The following is a 25,085-nucleotide window of genomic DNA, read 5'->3' on the forward strand; positions in this document are numbered from 1 at the left end:
AGAAGGATTCTGTAAAAACATTCAAACTATAAACCTCCTTTTGGTCAGATTTCATAGTCACCACATAAGTTTTTTTTTTTTTTTATTCCAAATTTACTTTTTTTAAAAATTGAATTTTATTTAAATTCAATTAATTAATATAGAGTGTGTCTTTGTGTTTCAGAGGTAGAGTTCAGTGATTCATCAGTTCATATAATACTCAGTGCTCATTACATCCCGTGCCCTCCTTAAAGCCCATCACCCTGTTACCATCCCCTCCTCCTTCCCTCCAGCAACCCTCAGTTTGCTTCCTATAGTTAAGAGTCTTTGGTGGTTTGTCTCCCTCTCTGATTTCATCTCATTTTGTTTTTCCCTCCCTTCCCCTATGATCCTCTGTTACCACATAAGTTTTTGAATAACTTATTTGTTTTCTCAGGTATATGATTCAAGGAAAGAATAAACTGAATGGATGCCTCACAGGTACTGACAACAATATAGTATTAGCAAGTGTATAAGATTATGGGATGTAGAGTAAGAGAGACATGAGTTCAAATCTCTACTTTCCCCTTTGCTACTTGTGTGACATTGAGCAAGTTACTTAGCCTCCCCCATCAGCTTTAGTTTCTTCAATAAAGATTTTAATGTGCCACTTTCAGATTCTCCTTTCAACTTACCTATTTTATCCCATATGTTGTGTGTCATTCATTTTTTGAAAATTGTAACCATAAAACCTCAAACATTTGTGCAAACAACTTCTCTTCTTATATTTTTAATAGGCAATGAGCTTCCAAGAATCCATACCTTTATATATGTTGCATTCCTTTTCTGGAAACTTCCCTTTGCCTCGCTGAGTTCCTAACATTCTTTATTCATCCCTGATAATTTTACCCCTACCCCAACCCTCCACCTTGTCTTGACATCAAATTATTTTCTTTCTGTCTCACATTCTTCCTTGTTTTTTTTTTTTAAATTTAAATTAAATTAAATTAAATTTATTTTATTTATTTGACAGACAGAGATCACAGGGAGGCAGAGAGGCAGGTAGAGAGAGAGGAAGGGAAGTAGGCTCCCTGCTGATCAGAGAGCCTGATGTGGGGCTTGATCCCAGGACCCTGGGATCACGACCTGAGCCAAAGGCAGAGGCTTTAACTCACTGAGCCACCCAGGCACCCCTCACATTCTTCCTTGTATCTGTATTATAAAGTTCATTATTATCATATATGTATTATAATAATTTACCTATCTTATATATCTGTTTGTTTGTGTGTCTGTTTCTCTTCTAGCCTGAGAGTTCTCTGTAGGAACTAGCATCCTGTCAAGTGTTCATTTGCTCATTAAGTAGATACGTTTATTTAGCATGTACTACATGCCAGGCAGAATTCTCAGCATTTGGATTCCAAGGTAAACAAAACAAAATCCTGCCTTATTAGAACTTATGTTCTGATGAAAGCATATGATCAATAAATGTTGAACAGAAACAAAGCTCCCCCTAAACAGGGGAATCTGTAGAAGTAACTTCTTACTACCTCTTCCAATTTTTACCTAAATTTCTGGGGTATGTTTAAGGCCAATAGTGAGAAGCTTAAAGACTGTGACATATTTTTTCCTATTTGTTCTTGTTCGCATGATATTCAAAATAAAAATAACTATAGTAGGTGACATCTGTAAAAGATAAACAAAATTCTGTGCTCCTTAACACTACGGAGAGGGTAGTTAATTGGCTCACTAATCAGTTCTTGAGCAAACGGCTAACACAATAATGGGCCAGTAATGAGATAACTCTTCTGAGCTAGGCTGCTGGCTAATCACATCTGGTTTGTAAAGTATTAATCAGCTCTGAGTCAGTGGGTAGGGAACATTAAGAATGCGGTTACTTCCTAAATAAATTATTTTCCACTTACTCTGACAATCATAATTGGTGCATTTGAAAGAATTATTTTAATACACTAAGTAGAGCAAAGCTCAGATATTGAGTCATTCCACTAACATTCTTTGATTAAAATAGTTATAATATTTTATATTATTAAAGACTTATGAAAATAACTCAGTGGATTTCATGCCACGTTAAAAATGTCAAGGCAGTATGTTGCATTTTAACATTTGTCCTGGAAGGATCATGACTTCTAAGTCTTTTACATCACTTCATCATGAAAACAACATTATATGCCCCAGTATTTTAATTAGTCCTTTAACTGGAATTATCTCCCTGTGTTCACTGAAAAATTAGTTCTTTTCATTTTCTTATTACACTTTATGTTCTAGGTACATTTAATGTTCTTCCTGTTAGTCATTTGCCTCTTCCAATTTTTACCAAGATGTTCTCATAAAATTGGAAGCATTTTTATTTTTGGAAGACAGCAGGTAGAATAATTAAGTCTGAATCACAGAAGTAAGGCTTGAATCAGAATTCACTCAATATCTAAAATAAGAACCATACTAAAAAAATTTTTTTAAAGGCCCATGGAATAGAATAGCTAGCAAGGACTGTGCTGGTGACACATCTCAACTCAAGTTTCAAACATGAGCAGAATGAATGTCTACATGCTTGGCTTGTGTAGAAAACATTTTCCTATAAGTTAATACTACAATTTCTTCTAATATGTTGTTTTATGCTAATGTTTTATATGCAGTTATAGGAAACATGATTTCCTAGCATTTATGTTGGTATTTACTCAGTTTTCTTCTAAGTGCATAATGAAAATTTTACTATAGAATATTTGAAAATGTGGGGAGAATGTACAGCAAGACAGACTACCCATGGTCTTCTTCACCTGCAAAGACCTTATCATCATCATCAGCAGCAGCATCATTAAAAAATTCTTACAGTAACTAAATACTTAAAATGTGGCCTCATGATCTGTTAATACTTTACATGTATTTCTTATTTAATCCTCACAAAAACCCTATGAAATAGTATGCTGGATTTTTAAAACTATTTTTAAAGGATTAGCTTTTATTTCCATTCTTTTTTGTGCTTTTCCCTTTATCACAGTGGTTATAAGACCAAGAACTACATGCCCTAGACTTCATTAGGTTCTGCAGGCAATTTACATTTTGCCAGCTAGTAAAATGCTCTAGCATTATATTTGGGGTACAAGAAGAAACCAGAATCCATTTTTCTTCCCCCCACAGTAGCAGATATGTAGACTTTAGCAGAAATTAGTCTTTCAATGATCTCTGAATCCTCTTCCAGCCACGTGCCATTGGGCTTAGATATAACTGGAGTAACAGCAAGGTTTTTTTTTTTTTTACAGTCCCTCACTATTGGATGGGCTCTATAATTCCCCACTCTCTGGAACATAGCTGTAAAATCTAATGACCACCTTCTTGACTTTCCACTCCCGTCCTTCCAGGAGTTTTGTAAGTTCCCAAATATTATATCCTTTCTTTGAAATACTTAGAGTGGATCTGTTTTCCCAACTGAACCATTAGTGTAAAGTTAAATAATACAACTCCTAGGATATTTTATAGCACCAACAACTAATTCTCTGATTCTCCAGACACCAACTAGATGTCCAATTTAATTCAATTCTGATACTATGCACCTGAAGTTAACATCAGATCTCTTAAGGTAAACGGTTCAGTCCCACAAGACTGCCCCAGTTCGGATGGCAATTGTAAGTTCTGGGGCCCCTGTAGTTCTGACCAACCAGCTATAAATTGGGAGTTCCCCAAACCCCCTCTTAGTTCAATAATTTGCTAGAATGGCACACAGAACACAGGAAAACTCTCTACTTACTACTACCAATTTATTACAAAAGATACAACTTGAGAACAGCTAAAAGAAAGAGATGTATACAACAAAGTATGGGGTGAAGAGGGAAGCACAGAGTTTCCATGTCCTCTCCAGGCACATTATCCTTTCAGTGCCTTGATGTGTTCACCAACTTGGAAGCCCTTTAAAAACCCTCATTTAAGGTTTTTTATGGAAGTTCTATTACATAGGTATGATTGATTAAATCATTGACCATTGGTGACCAAACTTAATCTCTAACTCCTCTCTCCTCCCTGGAAGTTGGGAAGTAGGGCTGAAGGTTCCAAACCTCCAATCATGTCTTGGGCTTTCTGGTAACCAGACCCCATCCTGAAGCTGTCTAGAGGCCCAAAAGAGTCTCATAAGAAAAAAACTCAGGTATATAATTAAAGGGGCTTGTTATGAATAACAAAAGATGCTCCTATAACTCCAAAATGTCCAATAGTCTTGGGAGCTCTGTGTCAGGAACACTGGACAAAGGCCAAATATATATTTCCCATTGTACCACAACAGACATTTCACAGTGGAGAATAAAAAGAAATTAATAAGTTCATCTAAGGTCAAATGGTAGAAAGTATTAGGGTTTAGGTTTATGCCCATTAGGTCTATATTCAGAGACAGTACTTTTAACCCTTATAATAAACTGTATATCACTTTGGCATGTTTTATGCCAGTGTAATTTTTATGCATTTAACCCATTTGTGACCCATGCCATTTATAAAATGTTTCAATTTGCAGTTTTGTACATGATGTCAAGATTTTGTCATTTACACATTTGACTTGTAAGAACTACAGAACATTCCATTTTACTTAACATAATATATTTAAATAGTCCCTTAATATTGGGCCTTGGGGAATATTCTAGTTTCTACTCTTAAATAATGCCAAAATGATCATCTCTATTCCCAAACTTTGTCTACATTTCATATTGTACAATAAAGAGAGATTTTTAAAACTTGGATTATTGGATCTCAGGCTATGAATTTCTTTAATATTTTTATACTTATATTTTAAGATATCCTTAAATGAGCAAATGAAAAATGAAACAATTTTGAGGTATGTTTTCAAATGAAACAAAGTAAAAAATAATTTTAAAAAATTTCTTCTTGCCCCAACTACTATTACTTCTATCAACTACCATCCCCAAAAGTAACAAAAAGTCCCTGATTTTAAATACCAAATTTGGTCAAAACCAAATAGTTCTTATTTAATATTTACTAAAAACCTGAGGTTTTTTGCCATGAAAGAGAAAGAATTACAACAAAGATAATGATGTTGATAATTGTCACTTCTTTAAAATTAACCGGTTGATATTTCCTTACTAATCTTATTTGGTCTTATGATCAATAACCACAATAAAATTAAGGAAACTCCAGGGTTTGTGTTTGCTTTCACTTAGATAACTAAAATTTCATCTGCCTTTTTGCTCTCCTTAAGCCATTGCCTGAACAACTAGACCAATGGTTTTCACAGTATGGTTCCTCCCTATTCCCAAAACTTCAGTATCTCTTAGAAATTTCTTAGAAGTGCAAATTCTTTAACCCTACCTAGACCTACTGAATTAGAAATTCTGGAGATGGGGCCCAGCAATCACTGTTTTAATAAATCCTCCCAAGATTTTTTTTTTTTTTTTAAGTAATCTTTATCCTCATCCATGTCAAGGTATCTTGGTCCTATCATATGTCATCTGAGATGTCATTTCTCTCAGCTGGGTTTGTATTTGGTGAGTTAGAGTATTAGTGCTGGCAACAGGACTGTCTTATTTAGAATTCTGACAAGGTCCCTCTTCTTCCACTTAGAGATCCCGGAGTTCCCTAGATTATGCCATTTAAAGGAGCTGCCAACTCAGTGAGTAGCTGGCAAAATTTGCAGGATGACTGCTACCTCAGGTAATATAAAATTATATGAGACTAGATCAGAAAGAATGGCATTGCTACTTTAGACAAAAATTTAGAGATAATATATATCAGATTATTATCTGTATACAAGATTACTGTCTTGAACTATCAAGAATGTCATAGTTTTGGGATCTGATGCTGAAATAGGATTCTCCACTGACTATGTATTAAAAGTATATATGGGTATGATGTACCATGATGGGTCTTGTGCATAGATTAATTTTTCCCAAACTTCAGCCATTTCCCTGTCATTATCAATTTTTATTACTATGACACAGCTTTAAAGTTAAATATACTTCCATCCTAATCAATAATAGTTATAAAATTATAGATTTATAATCTAGTTATATATTTTTTCTAGTACAAATTAAAATAAATGCATATCCATTAAAGTAAAGAAATCTATTTAAAAACCATCTTGCTTACCATTAGTGATATGTTTGGTAAATACTAAATTAATTTATTTATTAAAATATAATATCTCCTCATTAAGGAATCCCAGGAATAAATGAAGACTGTGCTAAGAGAATCTAGCTCTCATACAAATGTATAAAACAACCCCACTAAAGGGAGTACGGGAAAGGGCTGAAATAAGACCAAAGGCAAAAGGACTGCACATAAATACTATACACTAGTTGATAAAATTGTTTTCTGCAGGGATATGGTTTAAAAATTCTGATATTGCTACATGTATGCTACAATTAAATAATTAAATAAATGATTTCTTCTTATTGGAGACAAAATTTATAGATCAGAAGGGGAGGAAAGTAGCATGCTTCACATCAGTGTGGTAATGGATCAGAGTTGGATCCATTACTGTTAAGAACTCATGTCTAAGTTAATATAGTTACAGATGGTTACACAGAGAGATACTTATAAATATAAGTATTTACACAGCAAATATGCATATATTTCTTGTTTCATCAGCTGAGAGTGTCTAAAAGAAGTGACACCAGTATCAGTGAATACACCTAGCATTCAGATCTTGGTTTCTAATCTAATCATTCTCCAATAAAAGGAACCAGTACTCCTTGGAGAAATGGCTAATTCTCCAAGACTCGTGTTGTTTAAAACATGAGCATCTTATAGTAGCAGAAAATAAGGAAGTAACCCACATCCCTAAAAATCCTCAACTGATGGGAATATGTAGTAAGGCACAGGAGCCAATTGAAAGTGCTCCCAATGGCCAAAGCCAATGGTCAAATTATTTCATAATTTGAGCAACAAAATATAGTAGTATTAGATTATAAACCGAAGTATAAAATAAATATCTATGAGTACATACTAAAGTAGATAAATAATTGAATAAATTAATAAATGGGGAGAAGAGACAAATCTCTCCATGTAGATGAATTTAAAAAAAATTATAGATATATTCTACTGAATGGAACATAACTCTGTGTCCCTTAAGTGTGGGCTGCACATAGTGACTTCCTTCCAAAGAGCACAGTAAGGAAGGGAGATGGGGACTTCATAGTGTAGAGACCTGAAAAATAAACACTAACTCAGCCAGGTGATCAAAGTCTAGCTCGGTAGTGATAAATCATGTTGATAGTTTGTATCCTTGGTATGATGTGATGAAAATGGCACTTTACCTCTGAGATTTTCTTTCCTCAAACCCGTAATTCCATTCTTAATCATGAGAAAAATATCAAACAAATTCCAGTAGAAGGATATTCTGTAATATATCTGACCAGTACTTAAAATTGTTAGTCATCAAAAACAAGGAAAGTCTGAGAAACTCTGACAATCAAGAGTTGCCTAAGGAGACATGGTACCTAAATGTAATGTGATAGTCTGGATGGGATCCTGAAACAGAAAAAGGACACTAAGTGAAAACTAAGGAAGTCTAAAAAAAGTATGAACTTCGGTTAATAATAATATATCAATATTGGTTTATAAGTTGTAACAAATGTACCAAACTAACAGAAGGTGCTAATTATAAGAGTAACTGCATATGTGGGGGTGGGAAGAGATGCCATAGGAACTCTGTACTATTTGCTCAATTTTTCTGTAAATCTATAACTACTCTAAAATATAGCTTATTATTTTTAAAAAATTAAAATAAATATATCACACCTCTCCAAGAGAACCTGCTGCTTGTTTCCAGGTGGTTCTCTTCGGCTTATTCTAATACACTGCTGTATAAGGTTGTGCCAATTTATGCCAGTTTAGTAGGAGCTAAAACACAACCCTACTCTGCATATACAGCCTGTGGTTCAGGTAATAGGGCTGCACCACTGCAAAGGGGGGCATCTTTGCAAAATTTGCATAAAGGTATTGGTAGACGCTTGTTGGTGTGTGTTAATTTCTCATGGCATTCCTAATTATTTCAACAATGACATTATGAGTGTGAGAAGATTATTTTTTTTCTGCTGCACAATTCTTTAGGTATAAATGCAAGTGAGAAATTCAGCTCAAATATCTTCTGACACTTTTAAGCCCCTAAAGGCAGAAGTTTGGATCAGATGACCATCCAGGGTTTTATTATTCTGTGGATGTAGGTGTTGAGTAGCTAATATGATTAATAGTAATAATAGTAGCTAACATCAATTAAATACTTAATCATGTCCCAGGCACCAGCAACATAGAATTCAAAGTAATTTCTGGAAAGTCCAGAATCTTTAATACCCCCAGGTTAATGCCAATTCTTGACAGCATAACAATGTCCCAGTTGTGCCCTTCATTTCAGTGTCCTCAGACATCTACTGATGCCCATGTTCTCTTTCAGAATTTTGGCAAAGGCTGCTTCACACCCATCAAAGACATCCCTTATGGCACCTCTTGATTGGAGAGACCAAGTCTCTACCAGGTCCACAATATGGCTCCCTCATCACAGTACTCTAGGTTGTGTTAATTGGAGATGACAGTTACCCGCATAATCTTTTCCCTCACAGGTCTCCCTAACTCAAGACCCCTTTAGAGTTGAGCCACAGTAATAGATAACTTGGCCTCTTCTCCCCAGGGCCCCATCTCCACTCACTCATCAGTCTGCCCAGGGCCTGCATGTGTTCCTCTCACCATTAAAAGGACTACCTGATTCTTTTTTCCCCCTGTCTTACTTAGATAATAATTAGAATTCACCATTTTATGCTCTAATGGTTTTAACAGGCTTCAAAAATCTCTCCTGGTCTAGTTGCTTTTTTAGTCAACATGATTAAGTGAAAAACAGCTTTAAATGTTTCCTGAATTAGGCAAATGAATAATGATTAAGCCTGATTAACTGGAGAATCAGAGGAAAGGGGTATGAGCCAGGAGTAGCTTTTTTATATGAGGTATTTACCATGCCAACGTCCAAAGGAAGTTTTTAATGAGAAAGGAATTAGGTGATACTTATCTAAAGTGAGCCCACTTGGGACGCCTGGGTGGCTCAGTTGGTTAAGCAGCTGCCTTCGGCTCAGGTCATGATCCCAGCGTCCTGGGATCGAGTCCCACATCGGGCTCCTTGCTCATCAGGGAGCCTGCTTCTCCCTCTGCCTCTGCCTGCCATTCTGTCTGCCTGTGCTTGCTCTCTCTCCCTCTCTCTCTGACAAATAAATAAATAAAATCTTAAAAAAAAAATAAAGTGAGCCCACTAAAGGGGAACTACCATATATATGGTGGATACCCAGAACACAAGTTAAATATTCATTTTTAAATCAGTCCAAGTCTAATGGCCAATTAAGGCCCATTTGTTCAACTTCACAATCCTCTTTTGCTGTTTACTGCTTCGATTTTGAATGCCAGAAGTTTTTTAAAGAGAGCTTGACCTTTACATAAAGGAGCTTTTTCAGTTTAACCTCTAAGGCAATAGGACTGGCAAGCAAAATATACTAGTTAGATGTTCAGACAATAACTCAAAGGAGAAAGACATGAAGCTTCCAGACAAAACACTTCACAGAGACTGATAAATGAAAATACTGAGCAGTGAGCATTTTTAAGCAACCAAGATATGTTTTTATAATAAGCTTCTCTGGTTGCAAACCACTTACAAATATTTTTATTGTTGAAGTACAGAAGAAAGTCTCCAGAGAAAGAAAGAAGAAAGATTTTCAAATAACTAATTCAAATTATCACAATTTTATCTTTTGAATTGTTCTCATTTTAAAGTGATACTATATTTTTTAAAGTTCATTTTTTACTGCTGTATCATAATTCTAACTCAATGAATAGCCTAGGAGTCTGGAAAGAACACTAAAATCATCCTTCATGAAAACTTTATAGCTGTCCACTGAGGCCTTTATGGGATTGACTCTGAAGCCTATTTAAAGGTTTGGGGTAATAACATCACCAATGCCTAAAACAGTAGGGCTACTGTATATATTTCTGGAAATTCTTTTCATTAGGTCCCTGATTTGGAGCAGTATAGATTTTGAACTTTTGTATCAATGCCAGGTGCCAAAATGCATATCTACTGTGTGACACGCAATGGAGATAAAATGTTGTAGATTAACAAGGTTTCTGCCTCAAGGAAACTATATTTCAATTGAAAAGGAAGAAAATAAATAAACACAGGGATCACTTTGGAAATTGATAGTTGCTGTGAAAAAAAATATTAGATCAGTAGTCGGAAGAGTTCCTCAACAAGGCGGAGACCTGGGCAGAGACTGAATAAAAAGAAGGAGCTAAAGTAGAACAAGGGAAAAGGCAAGAGGAAAGGCCCTAGGCAGAAATGAGCTCAGAGATTCCAGGAAGAGAAAGAAGGCCAGTGTGGGTAGGTACAAGTGAACATAAGCAATAATCAAAAGGTGAGCAGGGATGAATCATGTTACCTAGTAGGCCATGGCAAGTAGAAGGAATCTTATACTCAATATGGTAGGAAACAATTAAAGGATTTTAGGCAGAGATGACATGGATTTCCTACATAGATAATGGATTTCGGGGAATTAGAGTGGTAACTAGGGAGAAATTTGTAGGCTTGTAATAGTTCAGGCAAGAGAAGATGGTAGCTCAAACTCAGAGAGGGGGTGGGGGAAGTCTTGCGGTGGAGAGGAATGTGGTCCATTCCTTCAAATATTTACTGAGTGCCCTTGAGTGTCAGATAATTTCCTAGGTTCTCTTTTTTCTCCTTTTAAACCTTTATCCCTAGCACTTCAATCATACCCCTCTCACAAAACTAACACATTGTATTTTTATTTTCTAAATTGTTTGTTTTTGTGACTCTCTCACATAATAAATTGTGAGCTCTTGGAGGCTATGTATGGGATATAATTTATCTTTCTATTTCCAAAGCCTGGTGCCTGGCATCTAGCAGTCTCTCAATAAATGTTTTTGAGTTTAATTGAAATGTTGAATTGAATTAAAAACTCCTATCTCAAATTCTCAGGAAAAAAGCTTGTCATCAGGCCCTGCCTATTTGTGTACATTCACCTTTTTTAAAGTGTTCAAATAATTCCTTTCCAACATGGTGCAGTTTGCCACCTGCCCATCCCCAAAATAGCACCAATTATATAAACAAAATTAGAAAACAGTTGGCTAGAAATCCTTGCTTTCTCAGTCAACTGCTCTCAGTTTTCCTCCCTCACCATAGAAAAAGATGACCAAATAAAAAATTTTTGTCCTCACTTGATGTCTTTACAATATCCAAGATGAAAATATCTCTCTCCATAGTAAACCATGTGACAAAACCAATACTTTTAAAAACACTTTTGGGCTAAGTATTATAACTTGAATCATCAGATAATGACAATACTATAGCAGACTGAACAATGGGCATATAAAATATTAAGTCATAATCCCTAGAACCTGTAAATGTTGCCTTATATGAAAACCGGGACTTTGCAGGTGTGATTAAATTAAAAATCTCGAGGTGCATAATTTATCCTAGCTTATTCAAATGGGCTGTAAATGCAATTACATATAACCTTATAACACAGAGGAAGAGAGATCTAAACACACAGAAAAAAAAGAGTTTTGAAGGTAGAGCACAGAGAAATCTGAAGATGCTGGCCTTGCTGGCAGAAGCAAAGAACCAATTCCCTCTAGAACCTGTAGGGGAAAAGTAGCCCTGTTGAACCTTGACTTCTACCCAGTGATACTGATTTCAGATTTTGGTCTTGAGAACTGTGAGACAATATATTTCTATTGTTTTATACTTCCAGTTTTGTGATAATTTTTACAGCAACCATAGGAAACTGATACAGCATGTTATGAGTTGATTTATTTTTTAAAAGAATTCTCCTTAGGGACTTGATCTGCTTTTTGTCTTCTGTAGCTTCCCATTTCACATCTCAGCTTATGGGACAGGCAGTGTTGCTCTAAGACTTGGTGAAATGACCACCTGTCTAAGGGCCTGTACTTTAGAGACCCAACTATTGACTTTGTCCAGAGGTGCCCTCCCCACAGGGCAGAGAGTATGTGGATTCAAGGAGATGTGGCTACCTATAAACGTACAACCCTCCTATCCAGGGCTGGCATTAAATCTGCCACTACTGGTGGCACATTCTTTAAGTTCATGGAAACTCAGCTGCCTATTACCTGCCCCAAGTGGTAACTTCAGAGTCTTGCCTACCTCCACACCCAGTACATTTCCCACCCAGCAGCTAAAGTCATCTTTTTAACAAGACAATCAGATCTATCACTCGCAAAAACTCTCTCCTTGACCAAACTTGAGTCAGACTTCTGCGCTTTGTTGAATAGGTCTGTCCTTAGGTATTGTCCTCAAGAGCAGGAATCCTCCTAAGTCAGCTTATTAAGAATCTCCACCCTCAATATTTAATCTCCTTGACCTGCCTTCAGCAAGAAATCTGTTGAGTTAATTCAGCCAGAATTCCCCCTCATCCCTGATGTCTCCTCTAGTAATTTTTCATCCACTGACCTCACCCTGTTTCTTGGCTATAAATAACGTCTTGTCTTAGTATTTGGAATTGAGTACAGTCCTCTATTGAGGTCTCTTTACACCTACTGTGGTAGTTCCTGATTCAAATTGGTTTTAACCACTTTAACTACTGCGCAGCTCTGGTTTTTCTTTGACATCATATCTCTGCAGAATACTATCGAAGTACTTCCCATCACACTTAGAAGAAAAGCCAAACTCTTCACTATAGCCCACAGTCTAAGTCTGGCTCCTTGCTGACTTCCTCTCCTCTCTTCTTCTTCCCTGCTTACCTTTATCTAGACCTACCTCCTTTCCTTTCTTTCTTTTTTTTTTTTAAAGATTTTATTTATTTATTTGACAGAGAGAAATCACAAGTAGGCAGAGAGGCAGGCAGAGAGAGAGGAGGAAGCAGGCTCCCTGCTGAGCAGAAAGCCCGATGTGGGGCTCGAACCCAGGACCTGGGATCATGACCTGAGCCGAAGGCAGCGGCTTAACCCACTGAGCCACCCAGGCGCCCCCCTCCTTTCCTTTCTTGAAGACACAATGTTCATTTCCACTGGGTGGGGGGAGTCCTTTTTATCTAACTAGATTATTCAACTCTTACATCTTCTCAGGATTGGATACCTTTTTCTAAACCTCCCAGCTCAACTATCACTTCCTGACATCCCACTCCTTGGCCTACTTCATCACATCACTTCTACTAGAATCTCTGTGGTTAATTGTTTGCTTACTTACTGACTATCTCATTTTCCTAGTAGAGTGGAAGCCCCAATGGATGGGGATTTGCTGTCTGGTTCCATGCTATATTCTCAGGGCCTAGCATAATGCTTGCTCTGTAACTACCTCCTGAATGAATACCTGTCATAGGGTTGCTCTGAAAGTTAAACAAGTTGGTCACCCATCTCACATAAGGCCCTAAGTAAATACTGGCCCTCCTTATCCCCACCCTCTGATAGGATGTGTGAGTCATGACCTTCTGGCCTCACTACCTCTTGCTTTAGAAATGTTCATACTTTATCTGGTACAGCAGCACTTCCCCACCCCCCATAAAAAGCAGGGGTCATATCTTATCAATCATTTCTTTCCTGCAAGTGAGAAATACATCCAATAAGTCCAACAAATACTTTTGTTCAATACATATGTTGAATGCATATAAAATCTAACAAGAGCTTTCTTCCTGATTATATTTATTTATTCATTCATTCAAGTACAGCCATATAAGAGGTACAAGGCCACGCATATCTATATGGTTTTAAAATGTCTATTTACTTGTGTGTTTACTAACATTATCCTCTTTCCCAAACACACATACATGCACACATATGTACATACACTTTCTTCACAAAAAAGATTTCAGAAGACTTACAGGGGAAATGTAAAACATGAAAGACTTCTTTATATAAAATAGTTGAAATATAAGAAGATATAAAAATAAGGATGCTAGGGGCACCTGGGTGGCTCAGTTTGTAAGCATCTGCCGCCAGCTCAGGTCACGATCCCAGGGTCCTGGCATTGAGCCCTGTATCGGGTTCCTTGCTCAGTGAGGAGTCTGCTTCTCCCTCTCCCCCTGCCTGCTGCTCCTCCTCCTTGTACTCTCTCTCTCTCAAATAAATAAATAAAATCTCTAAAAGAATAAGGATGGCTGGGGCACCTGGGTGGCACAGTGGGTTAAGTGTCTGCCTTCAGCTCAGGATATGTTCCCAGGGTCCTGGGATCAAGCCCCACTTTGGGCTCCTTGCTCTGATGGAAACTTGTTTCTTCCTCTTCCTCTAACAGCTGCTCCCTCTGGTTGTGCTCTCCCTCTGTCAAATAAATAAATAAAAATCTTAAAAAAATAAGGATGGTACTAAGTGAAGACAGGAACAAAGCTAAAACTGCAAACCAAGAAAACTCGAACATATTGAAGGTGAGCATAATAACTTTATATTTGAGAAATAAAAGTGGTTTGTTTTTAAGATTTTATTTATTTATTTGACAGAGATCACAAGTAGACAGAGAAGCAGGCAGAGAGAGAGGAGGAAGCAGGTTCCCTGTTGAGCAGAGAGTCCAATGTGGGGCTCAATCCCAGGACCCTGAGATCATGACCTGAGCCGAAGGCAGAGGCTTAACCCACTGAGCCACCCAGGCGCCCCTAAAAGTGTTATTTTTTAACAGAAAATAGCTAAATATGGCATTTCTGTTTCCTAATTGAACTTAATTTTCTAAGTTTTGATTTTGTAGGCCTATATTCACTTCATAAACACAAATATAGACTACTAAATAAATTTTAAAGCATTCTGTTATTCTAAATATTGTAAAGACATAGTTTTATTTATTTGCCTATTATTTTAAATTAATATTCATAAATGCTGCACATACCTGTTTGTCTTATTTGGTGGTGATGCGGTTCAGGGCAGGCTGCCCCAGATTAAGGATTTGACATGTGAATTAGTTTAAGCTGAAGACAAACAAGGTCCAAGAGACTTGAGAATTGCTTTTTACCTCTTCCTTAATCACCTAAAAGAACTTAGATTGGGGAGGGTGCAGGAATGGAGCTATCACCAGAAAAAACTTTTTATATCAGAAAGACATCTGCATGGCATAGAAAAAATTTTACCAAACATTTGATCTTTCCATCTTCCTGTGAATTGTCTTCTTCCCCTTTGAAGTCCCAGACCGTTATTCCCTTCTTAGCTCAGAAGGGCATAGAGACCTCAATTACCTGCTGTCAGAGAGCCACATGTCTTTGAGGTTTCTGTATGTATGAAATTAAATTTGTTTTTATCATTCTGTTAATCTGTCTTATGTTAATATAATAATCAAAACAGCCAAATAACCTAGAGGGAAGAAGGGAGAAGTTTGTCCCCTATAGGAAAATTGCCACTCCAGTGACATTAAAAACAGATAGTAGCTATGATGTCATTTTTTAAGAGACGCAATCATGAGATTTTCTTCCTTTGTTCTTTGTGTCCTTCCTTTTTGCAAAATGTATCTATGCCTAAAGTTAAGAGGAAAGTTAGCTGTAAAGTCATATTTCAGAAACACTACAGTAATTTGAAAGAGTCACAACCCACAGCAAAATGCTATAGCATAAAAGAGTTAGGCTAAGAATTCCATGTCTGGAGACTTAGCTGGAATGCCTTCTCTCCCACTCCGGAAAACATCCCCAAATGCCAAAGATAAAGCATGCTACTTTATGAAACCAATGTTAAATGCTCTTTATTTCATTCAAAAGTAAAAAGCAAATCATTCATAAAGTTTAACACTTTATCGATAGCCTGATATATGTGTCACGTCTTAAAAGCAGAGTTGAAGGAAATGACTAGTTGGGTAACACTTTTGATCTTTAGTTAATTTCTAGGCCTAAGTGGCTCAACAGTTAATTTGCTTCTTACATTCTCAGACAGCCTAAATTGCCCTTGAATGTTCCTTACTTGGTCCGTAAGGTAAAACTATATCGGCTTCAAGAGCATACTCCTGTACAATAATTTTGGAGCGTACCGTTAAAGTTTAAGAGCCATTGGATAGACTAAAATAAGGAACATCTATATGCAGATGCTTAGGCATCTAAATTACTCTGCCTTTCAGATGTGATTAAACCCTAGCAATGAGTAGGAGGAGAGATCTAAATTATGCAGGCTCCCCTGCAGGTGCTACTCTATTTTGTTGTAATAGTAAGCCTCCATGATCTTAATATTTGTTAGTAGATTTATCATGGTAAGGATCAAAGTTCCTTGCAGAGAGAGAGGAAGAGAGACTCGGTTAAATGCGTCATACTGTATTGTCTTATTATTGCAGGTAAAAGTGACCCTAAATTGAAAGACAACTAATGCATCAAAGAGGTGTTACTTACAATCCTATCTTTAGTTACAATCATTTATCTTGAAATTTGTTTTAACTTTCTAAAAAAGATTTTATTTATTCATTTGTTTGTTTATTTGAGAGAGAGAAAGAGAGAGAGTGCTTGTGCATGAACTCCTGTGCACAAGCTGGGGGGAAGGGGTGGAGGGAAAGCGAGAGGGAGAAACAGACTCCCTGCTGAGCAGAAAGCCCAACATGGGACTCAATCCCAGGACCCTGGGATCATAACCCAAGCTGAAGGCAGATACTTAACTGACTGAGCCACCCAGGTGCCCTTATTCTAACTTTTCAGTGGAGACTTTATGAGCATTAATAAATTACAATGTGTTTGAATTTTTACAGACATTTTCTATTCTCACAAACTTCACATTTCTTCAAAGAATTTCAACTTTCATGTCATTGTATTTTTTGTAATACCTGTAATCAAGGCCTTCACCCAGGTCCTAAGCAAAGCTAACAAACAATTATCGTTCACAATAGGGCTAAAAACAGAAGTCTAATTAATTAAAGCACTAATTGAACTTCCCTATTACTGATACATTAGTTCCTGCTCTGACATAAACATTAATCAAAGTCATTGAATAATTCAGTTTTTCATTTCCCTCACCTGTGTAGACAAATCTACCTACTGTCTTGTGAGAGTAATGTAGAAGAAATGTTTAATGTTGCTATTTGATAATATCTTTGTTAAATATGAGTAACTGATAACCATTCTATGGTAAAATGAGAAGAAGGAAGGTACAGGAGAAAAATGAAATGCAATTAAATACGTATATTACATATATAGTTCCTTTATATATAAATAATATATAAATATTAAATATATAAGTATATATTATTCATAAATCTAAATATTTGTTTCTTCTTTGAAAAAATAATCCATGGAGAAAAGAACCTTTTGAGGGAACAGTTTAAAGTATTTCACAAAACCTTTTGCATTTTAATGAAGTGGGCCATTTAGGTTGCAACTGTACAGGGACAGTGGATTTCCTTTAATTATGTGATTAGATAAATATTTATGTATTTTTTCTTTGTTGAAATCCAGGCTTCCTGTTGAGTCCAAATGCTGGCTTTCTTCTCTCCAGCTGGCAGAACCAGTTTGCAGGCCTCCTGGAGAGGATTCACATCAGATGTTCCTCAATGAGACATGAAGTTATCATTAGTGGGCAGTTCTGTTTTTGAAGCCAGGCTAACTGGGACTCCAGTGTGGCATTGCAGGGTGAGGCAAGGTTGCTGTTCTTACCACTGTTCTATCAGGTTCCTGCTGTGTGGAAAAGAGAATGCACACTCTTGGAGGACTCCTCCTTTCTAAGCATCTATCACCTTAAATTCATAGTAGGTTGTTCCCAGGAGGCCTCCCTAATGGTCTAACGTGGAGACCATAGAGATGATATAATGCATGGCCTTAGTCTCCCTTCAGGAGTGCAAAACTTATTCCTCTCATACTGCAAAGACAACTCTCAGCTATCAGCCCCCTATAGGAATTGCCTCGGTTGAAGAGACTCACCTTGTCCAAGGGCATACTTCCTTTCAGGGGCAGCCTGCATCCAATGATATAAAAAGTATAAAGGCCTGGCTTCCTTGTGTCAATTTAGGACAACTCCAAAGAGCCATTCCAGCTCCAGGGTCTACCATTGTCCTGGAGTCAGCTGGGCCTTTGCTGGGACTGCACTATAGCTCTCCTTCTTCCTTTGACCCATCCTACCTCCTTCCACCAGGCCTGCATCACAACAGCACTTATTAATCTCTGTACATTAATCTCTTCTTCAAAATTGTCTTCCTAGGGAACTGACCCATGACAGAGGTGGCAGGAAGTTTCATTCCATAAGTAAGTAGTATAACATTGACCATGGTCAGAGAACAAGGTGGGCATTGCATCGATAGGCACATGCTTGAAAGAAGTGAAGAAAATATTTGGAGATACAGAAGGAGAATAGGCCCCACTGAAAACTAAAATGAAATAGGCAATGTTTCCCTTCTCCTCAGACCAGGTTGAGTCAAATAGTTTCTGGATCAGAGCCTAGGGCATCCTCAATGAGTCTGACTGTTGTAAAATCTATTCTCTCCAACATGGCTTGCTATTGGGAGGAAAGGACAACTGGGGTAGGGTGGAGGGGACTATTCCTCCATCCAGTCTTTTTAATCACCTCCCAAATACTCATCGAACTCTTTAGTAACAGCTTCCGAGTTACTTCAAAGAAGCCTTACTTCAAAGTGATGTTCAGGAATTTTAAAATAAACTCCAGAGTTGTCAGAAATGCCCTCAGCAACAGCTGAGTGGGTACCACCCCTACCCTTATTGTGGAAGGGAAATGGCATTCCAGGGATCTAATTCATTAGCAAAGAGAATAGCGGCCCATCTTTAGCACTACTCATACGAAACAAACTATTCACAGAGTTCCAGTAGAATCTGGCCACCATCCTGTCCATTTTGAATTCTTTTTATCACATTCACCACAGGCGGCCCAGTGAGTCTCCAGATGAGAACATGAATTTTAGAAAGCACTGCTTGATGAAGGTGACACATGATTTAATACAAGAGATCCTCACTGGGCTTTACTGACCAATATGCAAGGAAAAACTCATCATAACTGACAATGTAGACTTGCCCATTGGGGGAGTGGTGGGTAGGTGTTATAGGAAAGGTACAAGGTAGAGGCAAAAGTGTAGCGGCAACTTTAAAGAATAAGTCTAGACCAAATACTGGGTGATGTCTTTGTCCCCAAAAGCCATTTCAGGCCTGGCTGTCTGCACACAGCCTCAGCTCATAAAAAGGCACCAGGAGAGCTGTGTGAAAAGGCTCCTTTTCTTTTTTAAAAAGTTATCTGCTAGATGCTCTGAAAAGGGCTTTTTGTATTGAGCTTAAGGCAGCTCAGTTTAACTAGCAGTAGGCAGAGCATTGTTAAAACGGATAAAAATGGGAGATAAGCTTTGCTCCCACAATCTGCTTCCAAAGGATACAGGAAAAAAAAAAAATGAAGTGGCTCCTTGGAGGCACATTGTTGCTGCACTTCTTGGGCTCAGAGGCCTTCCTCTGGAATTAATATTTACCTCCAATTACGGTTTCCTGGGGTAAAGAGTCCCCACCGATGATTCTGTTCTAAAAAGCCTTGATTTATTGAAGGGGTAGGCAAATCCACTCACTTAGGCGCCCTCTCACAGAAAGCATCCAATGAAAAGATTAAAATCAGAGCAGGAGGAATGTTTTAGTTACATTTCTTTGAAGTTCAGACCTTTGTTCCTTTTCTTACCCCACTCCCCTTAACGGAATGACTCTTAAGAAGTTCTCTTTGCTTTTAGAAAGCTCACATCTTCCCCTAGGCTGTAGCTTTGCCTAGTGTTTTGCCACATTTGGACAGTTTTTCTGCTACCTTATAATTAGGACTTGGCCCATGTGAAAAAAAGGTATAGATGTATCACTTTGCTCACGCCAAATGCATGCAAGTTGGGGAGCAGTAGACTAGCTGGATATTGCAAAGACACCAAACTTTGATTGAAAGCTCTACTGTGCTTTCCCTGTCCACGGTTGATTGCATCCCCTTCCTAAGATGGGTAAGAGAACAAGGTGGCGTTTTTTCCTCCAAGAGAAGAAAAGAAAGGAAGCCCACAAAGTCTGTCTCCCTGGGCCCGTTGCAGCACCAGACTTTTGTTCTTTCCTAGTCCCCTGCAGGACCCTTACTGGTTATCACAAATTGAGTTTCAGAATGGGGACTATCCATGGCAACCTCAGAGATTTTCAAGGGGATGGATGCTGTCCTCTGCCACAGCAATTCCTGGAGATTTTTGAGACCCTGATGACCCCTCACTGGATACAGATGTGGCTGGATGCAGAGGGGACTTAGTCCTCTCAGGCCTTCTGCTCAGTCATTCCCAGCCTTGCTGGAGTCACTTGCATGCCAACAGTGCCCAGAGGGTATGTAATAATAACAGATACAAGAAAAGGTCTTGAAACTAATTTCCTAATTCCTTATGTGGAAAGAGGAAGGAACAGGGGATATAGAAGAATAAAACTTTTTAACAAAGAGAAAAAAGTTAAGTTAATAAACTAAATGAACAACTCTCCAGAGATTGCCTGCTGACAGGGGATGGAGCTACACATGTGCTGAATCTTCCCCTATAACTGGGCATATCTAGATGTCTCTGGCTTTCTCTTCCTCCTAGAAGTCAAGACGGGCTTGAAGTCCAATCATCCTCCACAGTTTGGGAAAGACCTTTCCGAGATTATGTTGGGAGAGTCTCTAAACAAAAATATGGAGAAGGGACAAGCAGTTGGCAGAATTAATCACCTGAATTCACAACGGTGGAACAGTGAGACAGAAGAATCAAAAAAACAAAACAAAACACATAACCACTGAGATGACAAAATGAGGTAAAGTGTTCTTGTAGCCTCTCTGTCTATAAGAATTAGTTCCAAAATGGTAACCCTAGGGTCAGGTTATAATGCTCTAGGACTTTTTCCTGTTCTTATCCCTCTGAACAGGAGTGAGCAGCCCCTAGCCAAGAAGCTCCCGCCAGTGAATATTTTCTATTCTTCTTTTGTCAGGGTTTTCTTTTTCAAGCTCCCAACAAGATCATTTTGCCAAGGGAGTGTTTTCTTGTGTGTGAAGGGTTTCAGGGATTGTTTGTTCTGAAAAGCATCTGCAGACAATAATTGGGAAATGTGTTACACCTGCCATCAATTTGCTTTATTGACATGGAAGCCTCAGTGGGTCCCTGAGCAGAATAGACTTTCCCCCATGTGAGCTAGTGACTGAAAAGGCTGAGCCGCTGAAAAGGCTAAGTCAGAAAGAGGCAGACACCAGGAGAGGAAAGTGACAGGGGAAAAACAGAGGGGTAGAAGCTGAGCCAGAAGTCCTGAGACAAAGCCTGTGATGAAAAACATCTCTTTTTGAGATGTTCAAAAGGAAAGCTGGTTATCACAGAAGTTCCTCCAAAAAAGGAATTTTCAGGGGTTAAGACAAGGATAGGTGTTGAGGAGAGGTGAGGGAGTATGTGTATTAAAAGTACCCCATCTGGGTGGAATAGTTTCTGTCTGCCAAGTTGTTTAGTTTTAATAAACACTCTCCCCCTTCCAGTTACAATATCACATTTCCTTCTGCCATGGAGAAACCCAAAGTTGCTCAATTTGGTTCATGGTATTTGGACAAAGGATAATTATTGGCCTTTAATTCCCTTGAGGGGAGCTGATGTTTCAATAAATTAGAAGACCCGGGCTTAAGTGGTTTACAGCACCATCAAACCTTGGTATGGGCATGTAATCTCATAACCATAACTTGCCAGCAAATAGGTACATTTGCATAATGGGTGATATTAGGAGCCTTCAGACCTTGTCAGAGAGCACATGGGGCTGATACACTCTCCCCAGCTCCCCCACAGCCACCTCAGAATGGAACTGAAGACACTTCCCCTCTCAGTAAGTTGCCAAGGCTCACTGCCTTAGTTTCTCCAAGGTGAACACATTTGGATCTACAATGGTATACATATCCTTAAGACTTAGTGATCTTCCAAAATAGTGACCTCCAAAATCACAACACATGTGTGTTCAAGTATTCGTCATATTCACAGGTATCTCAGAACAAGGAAGAGTTTTCCACATTACATCCAAGGGCACAAAGAAAGAGGGAGTGCCTAAATCAGTATGTAACCTGGGTCACAGTAATCTAATATTAAAATATACAAATTCTCTTTTGAAAACGTGTTAGAGCAATGAGGCTCAGGCACTTAAAAAACTATTTATTGTGAGGCTCCTATGTGACCACATAGAAATGTCCTGTAAAATAGTCCGATGGAAGATAAAGAGAAAAATGGCAGGATTGCTTAAAAAAAAACAACAACACTAAAACAAATACCACGATTCTTTGTCTAATTTATTTGTAATATATACCTCCTCTGACTTTCTTTTTTTTTTTTTTTAAAGATTTTATTTATTTGTCAGAGAGAGAGGAGAGCGAGCGAGCACAGGCAGACAGAATGGCAGGCAGAGGCAGAAGCAGGCTCCCCGCCAAGCAAGGAGCCCAATGCGGGACTCGATCCCAGGACGCTGGGATCATGACCTGAGCCGAAGGCAGCTGCTTAACCAACTGAGCCACCCAGGCGTCCCCTCCTCTGACTTTCAAAGAGAGTTTGAAGTCACTTAGAATAAACTTTCATAATATATATAATATAATGCCAAATATATCATATCATATATCATATATATATCATATATATATATATATATATATATATATATATCTCCATCTTTGTGTGTATGTAATTTTTAAAATATATCCGGGGAAGAGTGCAAGAGAATTGTGTTGGATAGCAAGAATTAAGCGAAAGTTGCTTGGTTCTAAATTTCTTTCTGAGGTTCCTAGAAGAAGAAAGGAAATGAAAAGAGAAGGAAAGAAAAAAGAAAAGAAAAGATGATGGACACTATATAACTGTTGGGGAAATTGAGGTTCTGGTAAGAAACTTGCTCAGTGGCATGTCTTAGGTAATGCAAAAAAGGCTCCAGGGACCAAGTCTCTGTGAATACCATGGCAGATAAGTCACCATTTCTTTCTTTCTTTTTTTTTTTTTTAAGATTTTTATTTATTTATTTGACAGAAATCACAAGTAGACAGAGAGGCAGGCCGAAGGGAGTGGGGGAAGCAGGCTCCCCGCTGAGCAGAGAACCAGATGCGGGGCTCGATCCCAGGACTCTGGGATCATGACCTGAGCCGAAGGCAGAGGCTTAACCCACTGAGCCACCCAGGTGCCCCTAAGTCACCATTTCTTAACAATCAGGTCTTCTTCCTCCTCTGCACCCTCACAAAATTAAACAAATCACTTTTCATCCATCACACTATATCATAAGGAAAAAAAAATATCTAGAGCCCTTTCTGTGTCTATGGTCACAAAGCAAGTAGGCCACAATCCCATAATTAGACCTTGGGATTCAGGAAAGAAAAGCTCTGTTCCAAGAACATTGGCAGTACCCAGGCCTTATAAAGTCCTGGAATAAACCAGTTAAAGCCATTGACTCAGCAGGCAAGGGCCATACCATGAAAAGGGAGTTACCTATTACTAACTCCACACAGTATCAAATTCTAGTAACATATTTTAGTGTGCTTTCTTAAAAATATCTGTGCCCCAAACTGCCTGACAAACTCTAACACAAACATCCATTTGCCTTACAATCTTTGCCCTATGAATATTAAACACCTGAAGATTTTTAAAGGAATTATTTTCAAAAGTATTTATTGGACTTCCATACCTTTGCACATCAGAAACCAAGGCACTTGAGAAAGTATTGGTTTTTGTTGGATGGATAACCCATTTTTGTAACAATAAATACAGATAGGCTGAAAATACTAGTAAGAATAGTCACATTATGCTCTCAGTGGCCTGGGGTGACCTCTGAAAATGGTTTGCTATTTGCTTGACCCAGAAAACCCTATGAAATCATGCAAATCAAGAGGCTCAAATCTCCGTGTTCACTTTAAGAACACACGTGAAACTGCCCAGGCCTTCAAGGGTATGCATATCCTAAAAGCCATCATGTATCTGAAAGACGTCACTTTGCAGAATCAGTGTCTGCCATTCTGTCGCTACAATGGTGGAGTTGGTAGGTGTGCCCAGGCCAAACGGTGGGGCTGGACACAGGGTCGGTGGCCCAAGAAGAGTGCTGAATTTTTACTGCACATGCTTAAAAATGCAGAGTAATGCTGAACTTAAGGGTTTAGATGTCGATTCTCTGGTCATTGAGCACATTCAGGTGAACAAAGCCCCAAAATGTGGTATAGAACTTACAGGGCTCATGGTCGGATTAACACATGCATGAACTCTCCCTGCCACATTGAGATAATCCTTACTGAAAAAGAGAAGATTGTTCCTAAACCAGAAGAGGAGGTTGCACGGAAGAAAAAGATATCCCAGAAGAAACTGAAGAAACAAAAACTTATGGCCCGGGAGTAAATTTGCACAGAATATATGCAAATAAAAATAAAAGAGAGAGAAAAAAAAAAGAATAGTCACATTATAAGAATTTATGCATTAAAATATTTTCAGACTTCAGTATCAGCTCAAAAAATTTGTATCTCTGTATGCTTCCCTTAATTGGGCAATAAGTATTATATAATCTATTTTTTTGGCTTATCTAAGGGAGTACAGAGTTAAATGAAATGTTTTAGTACTATTCATTACTTACTCAGTAACTAATACTGGTAGTTCTACTCCCTTTAATTGATATCTTAAATGGTTCTGTTTGTATTTTTAATTGCCCTGTTACTATAAGCTGCCTCAAAGCTTTTTTCAAAAGCTATAAATTATGTATAAATAAATATAAGAAAATAAAAATGTTTTCCACAGGGGCTGAGGTAAATTGTAAGGTGAACCAATAGATCCATATCAGGGTAGAAAAGAAGTAAGAGAGTAAATGCTCTTACTTGTGATATCCCAGAAACATTCCCTTTGAAACAATGTCAGACATGGTCTACAGGGCCAAGCAGTTTCTAGACGCCAGAGGAAGAAAAACCAAGTCGATAACAAGGAGAATTCAATATTTGCTCTTCTTTTCAATAATATAGATTTGTGGCACCTAAATAAAAATCAATGGACAGATTCAAATGCTTTCAAGTTCCAAGTAGGTAGTATAAATGAACAAAGTGATGAAAAATCACAGGGGTAGGCCTCATGGGTAAATGGAGAGTATACCTCCCCACCATTCAAGTTTAAACTTTTATGAAACCTGCTTCAAGGAAAACAAAACACATCTGTTGACCATAGTTGTTGGTTCAATGGCCATTTTGTGACCCACCCACCCCCAATCTAAATAATCGCTATATTTCACTCCAGT

The 25,085-nt window shown here is 38.0% G+C and overlaps 1 protein-coding gene and 1 pseudogene across 4 annotated transcripts in view; one reads left to right on the forward strand and one right to left on the reverse strand.

Moving 5' to 3' along the window:
• Positions 1-25,085, reverse strand: part of SLC9A9 (solute carrier family 9 member A9) — a 577,794-nt gene that overhangs the window by 467,398 nt on the left and 85,311 nt on the right. The window lies entirely within an intron of this gene.
• LOC125098362 (60S ribosomal protein L17-like) lies at positions 23,571-24,255 on the forward strand (annotated as a pseudogene).

Source organism: Lutra lutra, chromosome 1 (assembly GCF_902655055.1).
Source record: "Lutra lutra chromosome 1, mLutLut1.2, whole genome shotgun sequence".
Taxonomy (NCBI): Eukaryota; Metazoa; Chordata; class Mammalia; order Carnivora; family Mustelidae; genus Lutra; species Lutra lutra.